At 38.5% G+C, this 20,376-nt stretch overlaps 1 long non-coding RNA gene across 2 annotated transcripts in view; it reads right to left on the reverse strand.

Moving 5' to 3' along the window:
* Positions 1 to 235: 235 nt before the first annotated feature.
* Positions 236 to 20,376, reverse strand: part of LOC140631735 (uncharacterized) — a 42,262-nt gene continuing 22,121 nt past the window's right edge. For both annotated transcript variants that reach the window (XR_012029263.1, XR_012029262.1), the window contains 3 exons: positions 20,019 to 20,109; positions 1,671 to 1,740; positions 236 to 390 (listed from right to left, as the gene is read on the reverse strand). This is a non-coding gene — a long non-coding RNA (uncharacterized lncRNA). The remainder of the gene's footprint in view (positions 391 to 1,670; positions 1,741 to 20,018; positions 20,110 to 20,376) is intronic.

Here is a 20,376-nt window from a genome sequence, read left to right on the forward strand (position 1 = left end):
GGGGGGGGTGCTGACACAGCACAGGAGGACAACAGGTACATCCTAGGTGTACTACATGACCTAGAAAAAATGCCACCTTGCTTCTCCAGACTTCATGTTCCAGCTGGGGCTCTTTGTGACCCCCTGCCAGGTGCTTAGACTGCTGTACTGAAAAGAATACTGATAGAAAATGTGCTCTTTATAAAGACACTTGATGGCAAATTAAATGAAACCAATCCGAGCTACCTTAAGCAGTAAATGTTTTATTATGAGAAGAGAGATAGTTCATGGAACCACAGAGGAGAAATTCTTCTGGGTCTGCATCCACATTTCTCTGCCTCCTTGCTTCTGTCTGCGTTCCTGTCCCATTTTCTTTTGACCAATGGAGCATGTTCTTCTTTGTTTCAGTCCCTAGGATGAAATACAGTCAGCCTATTCTCTAAAGAAACTGACTGACTGGCTGTCAGTCCTAATCCAAATTTCTGAGAAAGAATTTAAGTGGCCCAGCCTGGGTCGGGAGTTCACTCCAAGCCTGATCTGTGTTTAGGGAAGTTGGGCTAAGATAGGTAGGAGCAGGGCCAGAAGTCTGGCCTATGGATCGGTAGTAAAGAGATCCATTCACCTAGTAACTCATGGACAAGCCAGACAACCAAAAGTCATATGCTCCAATGAGCAATTATGAAATGTAGGGCCTGGGTTATTGCTTCAAGGACATCCTGCCTTAAATACAGTGTTTCTTTTAACTTTATTAATTTGAAGAAGATTTAATTATCTTTAGAAATGTATCTACTATAAAATATCGTCATTTTTGTTTTTTTAAAATATCGTCATTTAAATTACACTGATTATAGCAGATGAAACTGACACAACTACTTATTATTTGTAATACTTTTCAAAACAGAGACATTAGTAGCAGAATTTTTATGTAAAAAGTGGTTTTATTTTATAACAATATTGCACATGCATGTGTACACAAGCATACCATATTTCATATTTTTGGATTTTCATATTTTTTGGATTTTTCTTGCGATGGAAAGTCATGGGCTGTGAGTTCCTATAGGCTATGCTCTGGATCTCACCTCTGTCAGTAGCTTTGTAAACATGGTCTGCATTGTCAGTTTCTCTTTGGAAAATGGGCTTAATGACTCCCTCAATAGGCTTTTATGAGGATTTTAAAAGGATAAAATATGTAAAATACATCGCACCATTTGTCACATAGTAAGTGCCCAATTAATGTTAATTCTCTTCCTCTAGAATAAAAGGAACATTAAATAAATACAATTTTTAGAAGGGAAAAGTTTCCAAGCACTTAAATCAAGAAGAGACATTATCTTATCAATAAAAACAGATACAAAAGTTGCCTCAGATGGAGTACCCAGGCATAGGCTAGGCAACTTTTTGGCAGCTGGTGGAGGCCATCAGTTAGCCAGGTTGTGGTTCCTAGCAACCTGCCACTCCTCCAACTAATACTAATCATTAATTTTGGCATCTATCACTTCTTTTCCTTCTGTTACCACCCATTTTAGTTGGGGTCAAGTTTGGTTTCATAAAACAGAAAAATCCCAACTAAGAGTAGCCTAAACAAGACAATAGTTTATTTCCTTCCTGCCATTAAAAAAAAAAAAAAAAAAATCCTGAATTAGGCATTAGGGCTTGTTGGGCAGCCCCATGAACAGGGACTGTATACCTACCTTTTTTCCTGCTCCACCATACCCACATGTGTCTGCCATCTGCCAGAGTACTTTGTGGTCCAGGATGGTCCTAAGCAATACGAGGAAAGTAATACAAAGACTGAGCCTGTCCTTCCCTGGGCATCCACATATACTTCTGCTTACATTTCACTGGACATAACTCAGGTAGGTACCATATCAAACTCCAAGGAGGCTGACAATATAACTTAGCTGGCGGGGGAAGGCCAGGTTTCTGTTCCTAGGTCCTAGGCAGCAAGGAGACAATGGATGTTGGGGCACACAATTAGCAATCACCACAATACCAAACTTGTCCAGACCATTTTCAGCCACAGACTCCTAACTGGCCTTCCCCTCTGCTGCTCTTTCTAATCTATCATGCACAGAAGTTAATAAGGCTAAAATGCTCTTCCACTTACAGAGTACAGGATTAGAACAGGCATTTCAAAATCACATCCTCTAACTTCCTAAACTCACTTCATTCCTGAGAATATTTAAAAACCACCCCTGCCGGGCAGTCCAGGTGGTTCAGCAGTTTTGCACCGCCTTTGGCCTAGGGTGTGATCCTGGAGACCCGGGATCAAGTCCCATGTCAGGCTCGCTGCGTGGAGCCTGCTTCTCCCTCTGCCTGTGTCTGTGCCTCTCTCTCTTTCTCTCTCTCTCTGTGTCTCTCATGAACAAATAAATAAAATCTTAAAAAAAAATAAAAATAAAAACCACCCCTGCCAAATCTTCTAAAGGTTCAATTCATTTAAGACCTCATTCATTCAGCCACAAGAAGCCCCTCTCCTGGTTTATCACCTTTCTCAAGTCAGGGCTCCAGCTAAGTCTTTCCCTCAACATCCTCTGAATGCAGCTAGGGTTCTTCTACCTCTAAAATCTGTCTTTCATTGTTTATACCACTTACCTAGGATTCATTCTAGTTCTTGTTCTCATTCCATCCCTGCTTGCTTTCTTTTTAAATATTTTATATATCTATTCATGAGAGCCACAGAGAGAGAGGCAGAGACATAGGCAGAGGGAGAAGCAGGCTCCCTGCAGGGAGCCTGATGAGGGACTCTATCCCAGGACTCCAGGATCACAACCTCAGCCAAAGGTTAAATGCTCAACCACTGAGCCACCGAGGTGCCCCCACTGCTTTCCTAGTCAAAATGTTTACATCCTTAGAAAGCAAAATAAAGTCCCATCTTCTCCTGGATGCATAGCCTGGAATTCATCCCATCAACTAGATATAATTTATCTGAATTGTATAGCCTTAATGTTTCTCCTATTTATTTAATGCTTATTATTAATCTACTCCAGTTTTACCTCTCCTCTAAAGCTGTCACAGAATCTTTCTATTCCTCAGGGTTACTATGAAGTTTAAATGCTTTATTTACCTGTTCTCATCTGCCACAGCTTCCAGTCTACACATAGTAAATATGCAGCAAATACTTCTGGCCTGAGTTACCTCTGCCTGAGTCTCACTTTGTATGACCTTAAACTTTATTTAAGATGCTATTTTGTTTTCCCCCAAATACTGTAAGGAATGAAAAACTGATGTTATCCTTTTTTGGGTGATATGGAGTAGACAAACCTGTAGTATTTTAATTTGTATCCCTATACTATTTTAGGATTTCTCCTGCCAAAGCAGAAAATAAAGTCTCATAATGAAGTATGTAATTTTCATATGTGGAAATCATCAATGTGCTTTCCTGAAACTTCTGTGGCCTATATATCATTTTTGCAGTACTTTATCCAGAAATGACTCTTGGAGCAAGAAGAGCAGATATTATATTTGATGCCAGAAGCTATATAAACTACTATGGAAGGGTGATTTTAAACTGATGCTTTTGGAAACGCCAACTAGATAAATCAAAGCAAAGGGAACTAGAGAGAAGTTTACTTTTTTTTTTTTTTTTTGAGAAGTTTACTTTGGATGCATCTATGGTTAAACATTAGCTTGGAATGAATAATTTGTGCTTATGCAGTCACTTAGAGGGCTCAAGAGTAGGCCAGGCAAGTCAGATCCCTGTTTCCTAATCTCCTAAACTCATTTCACTCAGTTCCTAAAAAACAACATTCAAAGTAGATCCACTGGAACTTACTGTACAACTACAGATTATTTGTTTTGATCACAATTCCTTTGGAGCAATCACATTCCCTTAGCTTAAATTACCTGCCTAGAAACAATTGAGTTTGGCACATTTTTTCCTGAGCAAATGGAGAAAAATTTACTATGTGTTTCAGAGGTATGGCCTTGGTTTTCAAGAAATCCAATACTGTATTTTTGTTCTTAACATTTCAGAACTCTGAAAACATTTTGCTTTCCTGAATTGAGAATAGGGGGAAACTAATTTTCTAAAAAAATTGGATCTTCATGACCTCTTATAAAGTAAATACTGAAGCTTTTTAATGAACTGGCTTTAGAAATATTAATAGAGTAAGTCACAATCATGATCCCACCCTACTCTGTGATCCCCAAAAAACCAAAATTTTCTATCAGCTGAAGCAAGGACATAGACTAAGTCCTACTGATGTGTTCAGAATAAGTACTAATATTCATGACAAACTCTAGTATTTATTGATTACTTCCTAGGTTCTTGATGTGACAATACTATCATCCTCATTTTGGGTGAAGAAAACAAGGAGCAGAAAGGTTAAGTGACTTGTTTGCAATTATATAACTAGCAGATGGCACAGCCAGGATTGTGCCTGGATGTCTAGCCTCAGACTCTGCCTCTAATCATGCTGCTGTTCTATAATGAAGTAAGGAAGTGACTCTCCAGATGTCAACAAAAAAACCCAGTTCACCATCAGGTATCAGGCACAACTTAGGAAAAAGTTAGACTCTCAGAAACACATCTGACCTGGCATTCTGTTTCACTTACAGGAAAATGAAAGACAGAAACAATGTAGAGAGAATGTAGTAGGAATTTGGAAACCCAGTAATAATACTTTCCCAGTTTTCACAAACACATGCCAACAGTGTAACAGGCATATTATCTAACATTTTGTAAATTGGAAATCCCTAGTAACCAATACTTCTGGTCCCACCAGCCTAATAGTAGGTCTAAAATTTGCATTGACATAAATATAAATTAATCAGACTGCAGTCTATTTGGTGGGATAAGTGAGGGTTTTCATAAAGTTGTTACCTGCGTTACACTGATATCTTTGATGATGCTGATGATTTGTCAATAAAAAACTTTTACTTATAATATAAAGGACAAAAGCAAATGCCATAAAGGAGTGGTCTTCTGACCAATATTAATTATTACTTTGCAAACATTCAGGAAAATTTTAAAATAAAACACATAATATTTTTAAAAACTGTCTATTGGATGTTTGTGAAGATATTTAAGTCAGTGTGGAAGCACAGAAAATTATAAATATATAATGATAAAGTATAAATTTGGGTAATGGGATATGAAGAATAAATTTAATTTTTTAAAAGATTTTATTAATTTATTTGACAGAGAGAGAGAAAGCACAAGCAGGGGGAAGGGGCAGAGGGAGAGGGAGAAGCAGACTCCCCACTGAGCAGGGAGCCCCCTCCAGGCTCAATCCCAGGACCTTGGGATCATGACCTGAGCCAAGGGCAGACAATTGACTGCACCACCCAGGCACCCCAAATAGATTTAATTTTAAAAGTGGGGTTATCATTGAATTTTCACATTAAGGAATCCAAGTTGATAACACCCCAACTGTGGTTACTACTCTAGTTCTACAAAAATCCTCTTTACTCTTTTAAAGAACAAAGATTTAGCATTAAGCTAGCTGCTTTTATTAATATAAAAATCACCCAGCAAGTGTTGATCTTAACTAGAGACTAGACATCAACACTATCATCTTCCAAAAGATTCATCTTTGGAAAGGTCCCATGGATTCCCCCCCAAGTCGCAGGTGGGTGAGCCACTGGAGATGGCTGATAAAAGAAGCTGTTAATAACAGCTTCAGTTCTCTAGGTGATTTGGTAAATGTCACAGAAAATAACAGGGAACTTGGAATGATGTAACAAGGATTGTTGTCAGATTACAGTACATGTTTTTATCAATTTCAAAAGATTTGGAGAGAATGCTCCCACAGCTCCAATCATTCTAAATAAGAGATCTAACCAACTTACTTATTATTCCACAAAATTAAAGCTTCTTGAAAAGTTCAAAGTATTTTCTAATTGAAAGATCTTAGTTTCTAATTTATAAGAAAAAACTGAAGAGATCTTTCTCAGAAAAATATAATTTTGTTATTTAAAATATCTAATGTTAACATCTGAATAACTGATATGAACATCAGAACTTCAGAGTCAGGGCTGTGAAATTAGATTTGGTTAAAATTTTGACTTTTCTAATCTGTGACTGTGAGACCTAGGACATAATTTGCTTTTTCTATGCTTAATTTTGTCATAAGTACTGCATACTTCACAAGGTTATCCTAAGTTTGAAATGAAATGTGCAGCAGTGTTTAACAAGTATGTGACATGTGGTAAAGATCTCAAATATGATGGTCTTTTAAAAAATTCAATATATAGGCATCCCTTACTGTTCTTCTTTCCCAGTGGAAAGCAGGTGGCCCACAGTGAATACAGGAACATCAGTTTATTCACTGCAATGCTATAACCATGTCTGGTATATTATAAGTGCTCAAGAAATATTTTTTGATTGGAGAACTAATACTTTATTATTATTTGAAATGGAATATCCTACTATTCTAAAGTCTATGATTTTCATATCCTAAAATGTCTTTTCTTCTATTATAAAATATAAGAGGGGTTCTCACTATTGATCCCATGGACATTAAAAGGATAATAAGGGAATATTATGAATAACCTATGCCCACAAGTTTGATAACTTAGATGTAATTGATCAATTCCTTGAAAGATGTAATATACCAAAACTCACACAAGAAAAAATAGACAATATGAACTGACCTATAGCTACTAAAGAAATTTAACCAATAAATAATCATCTTCTAAAACAGAAAGCATCAGGGCCAGATGGTGAATTCTGCCAAATATTTTAGGAAGAAACAATAACACTCCACAGTCTCTTCCAGAAAATAAAAACAAAAGGAACACTTTATTCATTCTATGAGGCTAGCGTTACCTAATACCAAAAGTAGATAAAGACATTATAAGAAAGGAAGATGACAGACCAATATCTCTTATGAACACAGATGCAAAATTCAACAAAATATTAGCAAATCAAATCTGACAATGTATACAAAGAATTATACACTATAATCCAATGGTATCAATCCATTTCATCAACAAGCTAAAGAAGAAAATTTATACTATCATATTAATACAAGCAGAAAAATAATTTGACAAAATCTAACACCAATATGATAAAAACAATCATAGAAAACTAGGAATAGGGACACCTGGGTGGCTCAGCGGTTGAGTGTCTGCTTCTGCTCAGGGTGTGATCCCAGTCTGGGGATTGAGTCCTGCATTGGGCTCCCTGCAAGGGGTCTGCTTCTCCCTCTATCTCTCTGCATCTCTCTGTGTGTCTTATATGAATAAATAAATAAAATCTTAAAAAAAAAGAAAAAAAATTAAGCAAGGAATAGAGGCGACCTTCCTCAACTTGATAAAGCATAACTACAGAACAACCTATAGCTAACATCATATTTAATGAAGAGAAACTATTCTGTTTTTCCACTAAGATCAGGAACAAGGCAAGGATTTCCTTTCTCACCCCTTTTATTCAACATTGCACTGGAAGTCCTAATTAATGCAATAAGAAAAGAAATAAAAGGTATACAGATTGGGAAGAAATAAAGCTGTTTTTGTTCTCAGATGATACAAATAAATGTCTGTGTAGAAGATCCCAAAGAATCAACAAGAAAACAACAAAAAAATTGGAACTAATAAGTGATTTATAGCAAGGTTGCAGGGTACAACACTGATATGGAAGAGTCACTTTTTTATATATCAGCAATGAACAATTGGAATTTGAAATGAAAAATAAATATCCATTTATATTAGCACCAAAACAATGAAACACTTAAGCAAAATTATAAGATCTATATGAAGATCAGATAACTTAAATAGGATACATTTGAAAAACTTTACTGAACTTACAGGTAATGTCAGATTTTTTTATTTCCCTCACAATATGCTTTTTACAACCCAATTTGTGCAGAAATTCCTATTTTTCAGGACATTACTATCCCATAACAATGACAGGATACATATATCTTTAAAAATAGATCCATGTAGGGGATCCCTGGGTGGCTCAGTGGTTTAGCGCCTGCCTTTGGCCCAGGGCGCGATCCTGGAGTCCTGGGATCGAGTCCCACGTCAGGCTCCCGGCATGGAGCCTGCTTCTCCCTCTGCCTGTGTCTGTCTGTCTGTCTCTCTCTCTCTCTGTCTATCATAAATAAATAAATCTTTAAAAAAAATAGATTCATGTACATTGTTGATAAGACAGCTTCAGATTTTAAATAGGAGATTCCACTTAAGTGTATCATTGTTTTCTCTGGAAAACAGACCCATCCATCAGTTTTTCCACTTATGCAGCCACAATCTCTAAGCTATACGACTTGAAACAAACTAGTGGACCTCTCTAAACTTACTTTCATTTATTAAACAGAGATATTCAGGGTCCTAAATGAGAAGAACATGCAACCAAGAATACTTTGTCCAGCAAGGCTCTCATTCAGAATGGAAGGAGAGATAAAGGGCTTCCAAGACAGGCAGGAACTGAAAGAATATGTGACCTCCAAACCAACTCTGCAAGAAATATTAAGGGGGACTCTTAAAATTCCTCTTTAAGAGGAAGTCCAATGGAACAATCCAGAAAAACAGGGACTGAATAGGTATCATGATGACACTAAACTCTTATCTTTCAATAGTAACTCTGAAAATGAATGAGCTTAATGACCCCATCAAAAGGCGCAGGGTTTCAGACTGGATAAAAAAGCAGGACCCATCTATTTGCTGTCTACAAGAGACTCATTTTAGACAGAAGGACACCTACAGCCTAAAAATAAAAGGTTGGAGAACCATTTACCATTCAAATGATCCTCAAAAGAAAGCAGGGGTAGCCATCCTTATATCAAATAAACTAAAGTTTATCCCGAAGACTGTAGTGAGAGATGTAGAGGGACACTATCTCATACTTAAAGGATCTATCCAACAAGAGGACTTAACAATCATTAATATATATGCCCCGAATGTGGGAGCTGCCAAATATATCAATCAATTAATAACCAAAGTTAAGACATACTTAGATAATAATACACTTATACTTGGTGACTTCAATCTAGCGCTTTCTACCCTCGATAGGTCTTAGGTCTTCTAAACACAACATCTCCAAAGAAACAAGAGCTTTAAATGATACACTGGACCAGATGGATTTCACAGATATCCACAGAACTTTACATCCAAACTCAACTGAATACACATTCTTCTCAAGTGCACATGGAACTTTCTCCAGAATAGACCACATACTGGGTCACAAATCGGGTCTGAACCGATACCAAAAGATTGGGATCATCCCCTGCATATTCTCAGACCATTATGCCTTGATATTAGGACTAAATCACAACAAGAAGTTTGGAAGGACTTCAAACACATGGAGGTTGAGGACCACCATGCTAAAAGATGAAAGGGTCAACAAGGAAATTAAGGAAGAATTAAAAAGATTCATGGAAACTAATGAAGATGAAGATACAACCATTCAAAATCTTTGGGATATAGCAAAAGCAGTCCTGAGGGGTAAATACATCGCAATACAAGCAGCCCTCCCAAAACTGGAAAGAACTCAAATACAAAAGCTAACCTTACACCTAAAGGAGCTAGAAAAAAAAAAAAAAAAGCAAATAGATCCTACACCCAACAGAAGAAGAGACTTAATAAAGATTCAAGCAGAACTCAATGAAATCGAGACAGAAGAACTGTGGAACAGATCAACAAAACCAGGAGTTGGTTCTTTGAAAGAATTAATAAGATAGAAAAACCATTAGCCAGCCTTATTAAAAAGAAGAGAGAGAAGACTCAATTTAAGAAAATCATGAATGAGAATGGAGAGATCACTACCAACAACAAGGAAATACAATTTTAAAAACCTATTATGAGCAGCTATATGCCAATAAATTAGGCAATCTAGAAGAAATGGATGCATTTCTGGAAAACCACAAACTACCACAACTGGAACAGGAAGAAATAGAAAACCTGAACAGGCCAATAACCAGGGAGGAAATTGAAGCAGTCATCAAAAACCTCCCAAGACACAAGAGTCCAGGGCCAGATGGCTTCCCAGGGGAATTCTATCAAACGTTTAAAGAAGAAATCATACCTATTCTACTACAGCTGTTCGGAAAGATAGAAAGAGATGGAGTACTTCCAAACTCGTTCTATGAGGCCAGCATCACCTTAATTCCAAAACCAGACAAAGACCCCACCAAAAAGGAGAATTATAGATCAATATCCCTGATGAACATGGATGCAAAAATTCTCAACAAGATACTAGCCAATAGGATACAACAATACGTTAAGATTATTCACCATGACTAAGTAGGATTTATCCCCGGGATGCAAGGCTGGTTCAACACTCGAAAACAATCAATGTGATTCATCATATCAGCAAGAGAAAAAACAAGAACCATATGATCCTCTCAATAGATGCAGAGAAAGCATTTGACAAAATACAGCATCCATTCCTGATCAAAACTCTTCAGAGTGTAGGGATAGAGGGAACATTCTTCAACATCTTAAAAGCCATCTACAAAAAGCCCACAGCAAATATCATTCTCAATGGGGAAGCACTGGGAGCCTTTCCCCTAAGATCAGGAACATGACAGGGATGTCCACTCTCACCACTGCTATTCAACATAGTACTGGAAGTCCTAGCCTCAGCAATCAAGCAACAAAAGGAAATAAAAGGCATTCAAATTGGCAAAGAATAAGTCAAACTCTCCCTCTTTGCCGATGACAAGATACTCTACATAGAAAACCCAAAAGCCTCCACCCCAATATTGCTAGATCTCATACAGCAATTCGGCAGTGTGGCAGGATACAAAATCAATGCCCAGAAGTCAATGGCATTTCTATACACTAACAATGAGACTGAAGAAAGAGAAATTAAGGAGTCAATCCCATTTACAACTGCACCCAAAAGCATAAGATACCTAGGAGTAAACCTCACCAAAGAGGTAAAGGATCTATACCCTAAAAACTGCAGAAGACTTCTGAAAGAAATTGAGGAAGACACAAAGAGATGGAAAAATATTCCATGCTCATGGATTGGAAGAATTAATATTGTGAAAATGTCAATGTTACCCAGGGCAATTTACATGTTTAATGCAATCCCTATCAAAATACCATGGACTTCCTTCAGAGAGTTGGAACAAACCATCTTAATTTAAGATTTGTGTGGAATCAGAAAAGACCCCGAATAGCAGAGGAATATTGAAAAAGAAAACAATGCCAGGGGCATCACAATGCCAGATTTCAGGTTGTACTACAAAGCTGTGAGCATCAAGACAGTATGGTACTGGCACAAAAACAGACACATAGATCAATGGAGCAGAATAGTGAACCTAGAAATGGGCCATCAATTTTATGGTCAACTAATATTTGACAAAGCAGGAAAGACTATCCACTGGAAAAAGGACAGTCTCTTCAATAAATGGTGCTGGGGAAATTGGACATCCACATGTAGAAGAATGAAACTAGACCACTCTCTTGCACCATACACAAAGATAAACTCAAAATGGATAAAATATCTAAATGTGAGACAAGAATCCATAGATGAGAACACAGGCAACACCCTTTTTGAACTCGGCCACAGTAACTTCTTGCAAGATACATCTATGAAGGCAAGGGAAACAAAAACAAAAATGAACTACTGGGACTTCATCAAGATAAGAAGCTTTTGCACAGCAAAGGATACAGTCAACAAAACTAAAAGACAACCTACAGAATGGGAGAAGATATTGCAAATGACGTATCAGATAAAGGGCTAGTAGCCAAGATCTATAAAAAACTAATTAAACTCAACAGCAAAGAAAGAAACAATCCAATCATGAAATGGGCAAAAGACATGAAGAGAAATTTCACCAAAGAAGACATAGACATGGCCAACAAGCACATGAGAAAATGCTCCGCATCACTGGCCATCAGGGAAATGCAAATCAAAACCACAATGAGATACCACCTCACACCAGTGAGAATGGGGAAAATTAACAAGGCAGGAAACCACAAATGTTGGAGAGGATGCAGAGAAAAGGGAACCCTCTTACACTGTTGGTGGGAATGTGAGGGAATGCCCTACGACCCAGCAATTGCACTGTTGGGGGACTTACCCCAAAGATACAGATGCAATGAAACACTGGGACACCTGCACCCCGATGTTTCTAGCAGCAATGTCCACAATAGCCAAACTGTGGAAGGAGCCTCGGTGTCCATCGAAAGATGAATGGATAAAGAAGATGTGGTCTATGTATACAATGGAATATTCCTCAGCCATTAGAAACGACAAATACCCACCATTTGCTTCCACGTGGATGGAACTGGAGGGTATTATGCTGAGTGAAGTAAGTCAATCGGAGAAGGACAAACATTATATGGTCTCATTCATTTGGGGATTATAAAAAAATCATGAAAGGGAATAAAGGAGAAAGGAGAAAAAATGAGTGGGAAATATCAGAAAGGGAGACAGAACATGAGAGACACCTAACCCTGGGAAACAAACTAGGGGGGGTGGAAGGGGAGGTGGGTGGGGGGTGTGGGTGACTGGGTGACAGGCACTGAGGGGGGCACTTGATCGGATGAGCACTGGGTGTTATTCTATATGTTGGCAAATTGAACACCAATAAAAAATAAATTTATATAAAAAATAAAAGTATCTCTATTTACAGATGACATAATCTTAAATATTTATAAGTCTAAAGGATATATTTTTAAAACTACTAGAACTAATAAGCAAGTTTAACAGGATCATAGAATATAAGGTGAACTTACAAAAATCAGTTGAATTTATATAAAATAGCATTGAAAGATCCAAAATACTAAATTAAGAAAATAATTCCTTTTATAATAATATCCAAAAGAATATAATACTTAGGAATAAACTTCATGGCTCAAGAGATTCAACATTGTAAGGATAGCAGTACTCTCCTAGTTGATCCATAGATTGAATACAATCTCTAGCGAAGTTTTAGCTTGCTTTTTCACATAAATTGACAAGCCAGTCCTAAAATTCATGTAGAAATGCAAGAGACTCAAGTAGCCAAAATAATCTTGAAAAAGAGGAATAAACTGTGAACACTCACATTTACTGGTCTCAAGCTTACTACAACAATAGTAATCAAGACCATGTGGTACTGGCATAGGGTAGATATATAGACCTACGGAATAGAATAGAGACCAAAATAAAAGCTTACATATGGTCAATTGACTTTTGACAAGGGTACCAAGACAATTCTTTTCAACAAATGGTGCTGGGACAGCCGGATATTCACATACAAAGAATGAAGTTGGACCCCCTAGCTCATATCATATACAAAAATTAACATATGTAAACCTAAATGTAAGAGCTAGAACTATAAACCACTTAGAAAAAAAAACACAAGCATAAATCATGACTGTCTATTTAGGCAATAATTTTCTAGATAGGACATCAAAAGCATAAGTGACAAAAAAAAGAGAAAAAGAGGATAAGAGAGGGAGGGATGGAAGGAGAGACTGGGAGAGGGAAGGAGGAAGGAAGGAAGGATGTATATCTGACATCAACACTGAAGAATTGTTTTGCTTCCAATGATAGCACCATCAAGAAAGTGAAAATTACTCACAAAATGGGAGAAAATATTTTCAAATCATGTCACTTAAGAGACTTATTTCGCAATATATTTTTTAAAAATCTTACTACCCCACCATAAAAACACAAATGACCCAATTTTAAAATGGGCAAAAGACTTGATAGACATTTATCCAAGTAATATATGGAAATGATCGATAAGCCCATGAAAAGACATTCAACATCATTAGTCATTAAGAACCAATATGAAGCACCACTTCATACCCATGAAGATGGATATAATCAAAAAGATAGACAATTACTAATGCTGGTGAGATGTGAAGACAATAGAACCGTTATGCATTGCTGCTGGGCATGTAAAATGGTGCAGCTACCTTAGGAAATAATGAAGCACTTACTCAAAATGGAATTTTCATATGACCTGTCAGTTCCATGCTGTAGTGGCTACTTTGAAGCAAATGATTGGAGATCTCATCTTTGAAGGTAGGTCTCAAATCAAAGGAATGTTATGAATTCTGACATTAAAATGTCAGAGGTTACTATTACACAAATATGCAAATCTTTGCAAATCTTATTCAGCAAAATCCTTCTAAATTCTATAGAGGCAAACTCTCATTAAACCCTTATCTATATTAGCACTAGTGTTAGTTCTATTTGTTCTTGGTATTTGTTTGCCTCTTCAGTACATCCAAATAGTTGATGTCTTCTTATATAATCAATGTCTATTTAGACCCATGTCATAAGACTTGGGCCTGCATTTTGGCATTTTAAACAATCATAGGTTTTTAGTTGTGCTTTCTTTTTTTAAAGACTTTATTTCTTTATTTTGAGAGAGAGAGACCACAATCAGAGGGCAGAGGCAGAGGGAGAAGGTGAAGCAGACTCCCCAAGAACAGGGAGCCCGACATGGAACTCAATCCTTGGACCCTGAGATCATGACCTGAGCTGAAGGCAGACACTTAATGGACTAAGCCACCCAGGCTCCCATGCTATCTTTCTCTTGCCTAGCACAAAGCTCTCCTTTATTGAAGTTGAATCCCTGGATAGTAAAGCAACATTAGTGTATACATGTTAGGTCTCTGTACTCTGACCTAAAACACCCAGCTGCTCAGCCCCTCCAGTCCAGCTTCCAACATCCATGCTGTTCCCTCAATAGACAGGCCACTGTTCATTCTGGAAAGTTCTCTCTCCCTCTTAATCCCTCTCATTCCCTTCTTTTCTCTTTCTTTCTCTTCCTCTCTCTTTCCACCTGTCTCCCCCTCTTTCCATCCTTCTCCTTTGTTCCATTTTCCTCCAAAAATCCAAATCCTATCATACTAACTTAAAAAACAACAGCAACAAAATCTAAAGGAATTTTCTTTCTTATTCCCTCTATCTTAATATATGAGTATTTTCTCTGTGCTCCAATTGAATAAAGATGGGAAATCTAACATATTGAGCATATTGAGAGTTTACTGTGTGGTAGGCTCTACACACTCTATTACAGAGTGGTTGTGGAAAGTTAGCGAAAAGACATGATTGCCAAATGATGCATGAGGTGGACCCAGGCACTCAGGTTCCTCATCCTTGTCCCCGTCTTTGAAATATGGGTACCTCTTGCCTTTCCCATTTCCAAAGGCTGCTTCGAGGACATAGCCTTGAAAGAGCAAGAGAACATCCATATGCTATACATTACTGAACCCAGTTAAGACCCCTTTAGATTTAAGATTTGGCAGATGGGTGTGGAGATCCATTCATCTTGCTGCCACCCAAGACAAGCCTCCTACATAAGTTCATTTTGCTTATCAAAACTCCCACATACCATGTGGAGTGGCCTGTCTTTTTCTTAGGTCTCTTCCTGTCCTTCATGTATAGGGGGCAGTTTTAGTTGACCCTGGCAACTCTGGAGAGGGTTGCAAACCAAACACAGGGATCACCTCATTTAATCCTCCCAATATCTCACATAATGAAAGTTTTATTAATCCAATTTTACAGAGAAAAACAGGTGTGGAAATGTTAGGAAGGCACCTGTCATGGGAGGTAGAGCTGGGATTCAAACTCAGGGAGACTGATTCCAAAGCTAGTCCTGGGCTCTTGATTCCACTGGCCAGAATCTTACCTATATTCAGGTAACTAGTTTCTAGATGACCTGCTCTTCTCATTTGACTGTGAATTTGGGATGAGGTATAGGGATGGGGGTGGGAAAGCATCCTCTTATTCTTCCTTCTATCTTGCCAGCCCCTGGCACAATGCCTGGGACATACTGGTGCTCAATTCACATTTACAGAACTAAATTATGATAGTGTTCCCATGGGAAATTACAAACAGCTTTAGGATAATGCTTCATAATATTTGTTCAGAAATGTCTTGTGGCAAAAAAAGACTGGATTTCAATGATGTACTATTCACCCACTCCTTATTACGTAGAATGATCTGCCCTATCAATACCAGCCACTCTGTTCCTCAGTACTCAGAAAGAAGCAATGGCTCTGTCCAACCACTGATGAAGAGAGAAGATGATGATTACAACAACAATAACTAGTATCATCATCACCATAAATGTCAGTACTCTAAGTGTTTTATACATGCATTGTTTCATACATATAATAAACCTATGAAGTATGTCCTATTACCTCCATTTTAAAGCTAAGAAAGATAAGAAAACTGAGACTCAAGTTAAATAACCTGTCTGAGGTCATGGAGATTCAATCCCATCTGTCTCCCTGCAGAACACAGGCACATCAATGCCCCCAACCCACTGAACATCACTCGCCAATCCTGCACTGGAACAGAGCTGGTGCTATCAGGCCAGAGAAGGAGCAGCTCTCAACCAATGTTCTCTCTGCTCCCCGAAAGGTCCTCCAGGTCTGAGAAGTCCTACAACATTCTTTGGCCCTAGACAATACCACTTTACACAAATGACCACCACTTATTTTAAACAGAAGATACTATTTTTGTTTCCTTAGTGGTTTTTTTTCCTCTGTTGCTAGCCTCAACATCTCCACAAAACTGTTAGCAGCATAATGATCATCTCAATTCCATTTCAAAGAATTTATAATTCCTTTTTTGGGTGTCCCTAACCCAGAATACAAGTCTTTCTGCTCTTCTCATGTTAACTAATCAATTCTAGCAGTCTGCATTTTAGGCTAAAAAATGTACAACTAAAGACGTATTTCATTGTGTAGTGTTGTGCTGTGTTGTCTTGTCTCATCCCGTGCTACTGGCGTAGTAAAAATATATTTTATGGTGGTGAAAAACATCTTCTGGATCATTTCAAAACAGTCATTGGAAATTCTCTTTCCAACAACAAGAGAGTTGTAAGGTATTAATGTTGGTGAAAAGACAACACCTTAGTGTCATTTCTAGGCATATGAAGTGCTTTGTTTCTTTTTTATTTTTTTTCTTTCTTTTTTTTAATCCCACTTTTCTTCCTTGTTGTCATAATCTGAATGGCACTATGTTAAAAGATGGGTTGCCAACATTCCCCAACAAGCTGGAAAATAAGTCTCTCTGTAACTCCTGCGTTCTAGGACCTTCCCATCATACTTGAAAAATTCCACTGATATGAACGGAAAGCATTTTTTTTTAAGAAAAACATCTTACAGATGTTTGTACAAAACAGTCCCAAGAATGAGTTCTTAGAGGGGAGATATCCAAATGTATTAAATTTGCAACATAAATCTTTTGGCCTTTCTAATAATTTGTTTAATAATTAGTCTAGGGGATCCTAGACTAGTCATCCTCGGATGACTCTTAAAGTAAAGCATAGTTATCAGGGAAAAACGAGCCCATGAGAGTTGCCTGCCCATTGTTGCCAGTTTGTCCATTCCTTCAGGATCCTACAAATGGGCGTCATTTATATTTTTGGCCTAGTTTTCCTTTCTTTGTTAAGACCCTGCAAATGAAGGAAGGTTGGTGACTTCATCAAGGTTTGAGGACAACAAGAGGGCTTGCTTAGTTAGGCCTCTGAGAGTGTGCCTTTGATAAAGAAATAAAGACAACAAGAAATAACTGACCAGGGAAATTATATTCACTATTTATATTCTGTCCCTTTGAGTTCTCAGTGTCCTACTTTATTTTCTATTCCAAATATTTTACAGACTTGCCTCTGACTAAAAGCCAATGAAACTAAATAAACAGGCAAGTAAGGAATGAAACACAAGCATGGTAACCAGAAAGAGTTGCTACTCCCTTTATTTTTAAGCTGTAATTTTGGGTGAGGGTTGTCTGTATCCAAGGCTAAGCTAAGGCAAGGCTGTGAAGCAGGTGCTTGGGCTCACCTCTCTTAATGTCTACAGCTAGGTGCTCAGTGCCCCCTGGCTTCCTACCTTCAAGGTCCAGAACCACTTTCCTCTCTACCTACCTGCATTAGTGCCCACTGGGCCTGATGCCATCAGAACCCTGCAGAGGCTAACTGAGCAAAGGTATTTGGGCTAAGGCTTTAATAAGTTAACACTGAGAATTTGGAAGTTAGCCTTTAACCTTTAAACCCAAAGGAATTAATCATGTGTGTCAAAGATCCCCAAGAAATTAATAATAATTACATCTATTTTTTCAGAGCCATTTCTACCTTTCATTTGCTCTGCAAAATGAAATAACCCCATGAGGTATTTTATAGCAAATCATAATGGCAGGGCTGCATTCTCTTTTTAATGGAGGAGGATACTGAGGTTTTCTTGGAAATTTTCTTAGGGAAGAGGAAATGCTTTCTGAAGGTCATGGGACTAATGCATTGGCAATTCAGGCCCAATTCAGGGACATGAACTCAGAGGAGTCCCCTCTCTACCTCCAGTGAATGAGACCACCCTATGTACTCAGTGTTTCTTGGATTGCAGTATGTCTTTGGTGGCCTATGCTATCTACACAGCCCATAATTATCACAGTCTTAGCAGCTGTGTATACAGAGCCAGCTCATTATGAGGTCAGCTCCTCTGATCTGGGGATAGAAGAGCTCCTCTTCTTCAGCCTCCCCTCACCTACACCATATTCAGACACTCTTCAAGGGCCCAGCTCAGTAGGACAAACAATTTCTCTGCTGTTTAATTGAAATTCTTCATATCACCTACTCTGTGTTTTTCGCCAAATTTCATAAGGAGATGGATCCCTAAGTTTTCAAAATATTTCCTTGTAAACTTCTTGTGTTTAATTCATATTATTCTTTAATGTCATAGTAGAAAAATTGAACGAGAGAACTGTTATAAAGCATTTGGCTGCCATTTGTCCCCAGTTCCTGGGAGGAAGTCTCTGAATCTTTGGAAGTACCCCAGTAATGGGGATGTCTTTGTTTTTAGGGTGTGCCCCAATACTTTATGCTATCATGGTGGCAGATGGTGGGTTCAACTATCTAGTTAATGCTAGTGATAGACTTAGAAGATGGTGGGTCCCACCAGAAAGACCCACCATGTTAGGGCAATGGGGATTGTGAGCCATGTGATATCAGCTCAGTATCCACAAAGGGGAGGGAGGATGGAGATGGTGTTCAGTCACATGGCCACTGATTCAATCAATTATGCTTTGAGAATGAAACCTAAATAATTCTGCACACTAAGCTCTGGTGAGCTTCCCTGGTTAACGATTCTTTGTGTATATTCTTAAATAACAATGTGCTGGGAAGTTGATGCATCCTGACGTTACAAGGAAAGGACAGGGAAGTTTCACATTTGAGAACCTCTCAGACCTCATCCTAACCATTTCTCTTTTTGACAGGTGCTGATATATACCCTTTCCGCCATAATAAAACTGTAATAATAGTAAGTATAACTTTTTCCTGAGTTCTAGGAGTCATTCTAGTGACTTATGGGTCTTGAGAAGGTAGAACCCCTGAATTTGTAGTTAGTTGGTTAGAAGCACAGGAGGCCTAGGGACCCCTGAGCTCATGGTTGGTGTCTGCAGCAAGGACAGACTGTGACCTTCACTTGCAAAGTTTGGCCTGTCTCTGGCTGGTTGGACCAGAAGTCATTGCAATAATGTACTTTTAAGCAGAGTCCCAGAAGAGAAAAAAGAAACAAACAAACAAAAAATTGCAACAATCATCTGTGTTTTAGACAGAATGAAAGATCCAGTGTGTTTGTGAATGAGCCTGTCCAGGTTCAGGGAGCTACAGATCACAAGGCGCAGAGTCAAGATCAAGGCCTGTTACCCCAGATGGAAAGATCAGCTGTGCAGAGACTCAATAAATTAACAAATCACAGGAATCCAGCTTCAAGTTCAGTGAAGCCTCTGGAAGTTCAGCAGTGTCAGGGATAGAGCCACAAATCAACTCTTGTTCTAAATATATCCCTGGGGTGATCCACCCCAGGGTCTCAATCTTCCACCCCAGGGTTTCAACTTCCTCCACTGTGGCTCTGCCTGCGTCACAGTTGTTCTATATCCTCGTCCTTCTAGCTCAGGGATTCTGCTGCAGTGTGGAGTCTCCTGACTCAAAGGAGACTCCTGCCTTCTCCCTGGTCTGAGTGTTCCTCTCTGAAGTGTTTACATTCAAATTCTGGGCAGGAGGAAAGGTGATGGGCTGTCACTCCACACAGAGGCCATCCCAGTCAGAATTGTCGCTCACAGCAAGATTTCTCACAGGCTGCCTTCCTGAAGCCCAGTCTATAAAATACTGACTTCCTTCAGGCCCAGTACTTACCCCTTAATCCAATCAGTTATACCAGTAACTTGCTGTTTCATGTGGCATTCCACAGGAGTACCAGCTTCTGGCTTCTCTGTAGAGAATTAGGCTGTGGATTAGGACAAACAGCACAAGAATTTCAGATTCTTCTCTGCAGCTTCTATGTGTATGACTCTTGAAGAGTTCTTGGGTTTTGTTTCCTCTTTACTTTGATAAAACATCACTAAACCAAAGACTTGCATCATAGCTGCACAAGACAGGGACACTGCCCTCTCATTTCATTCTACCCACTTGTCCCTTTAATAGTTTCATCAAGCCTTCATTAATAGCCTACTGTTCTGGGGCACCTGGCTGGCTCAGTCAGTTAAGCATCTGA

Source organism: Canis lupus, chromosome 4 (assembly GCF_048164855.1).
Source record: "Canis lupus baileyi chromosome 4, mCanLup2.hap1, whole genome shotgun sequence".
In the NCBI taxonomy this organism is placed as follows: Eukaryota; Metazoa; Chordata; class Mammalia; order Carnivora; family Canidae; genus Canis; species Canis lupus.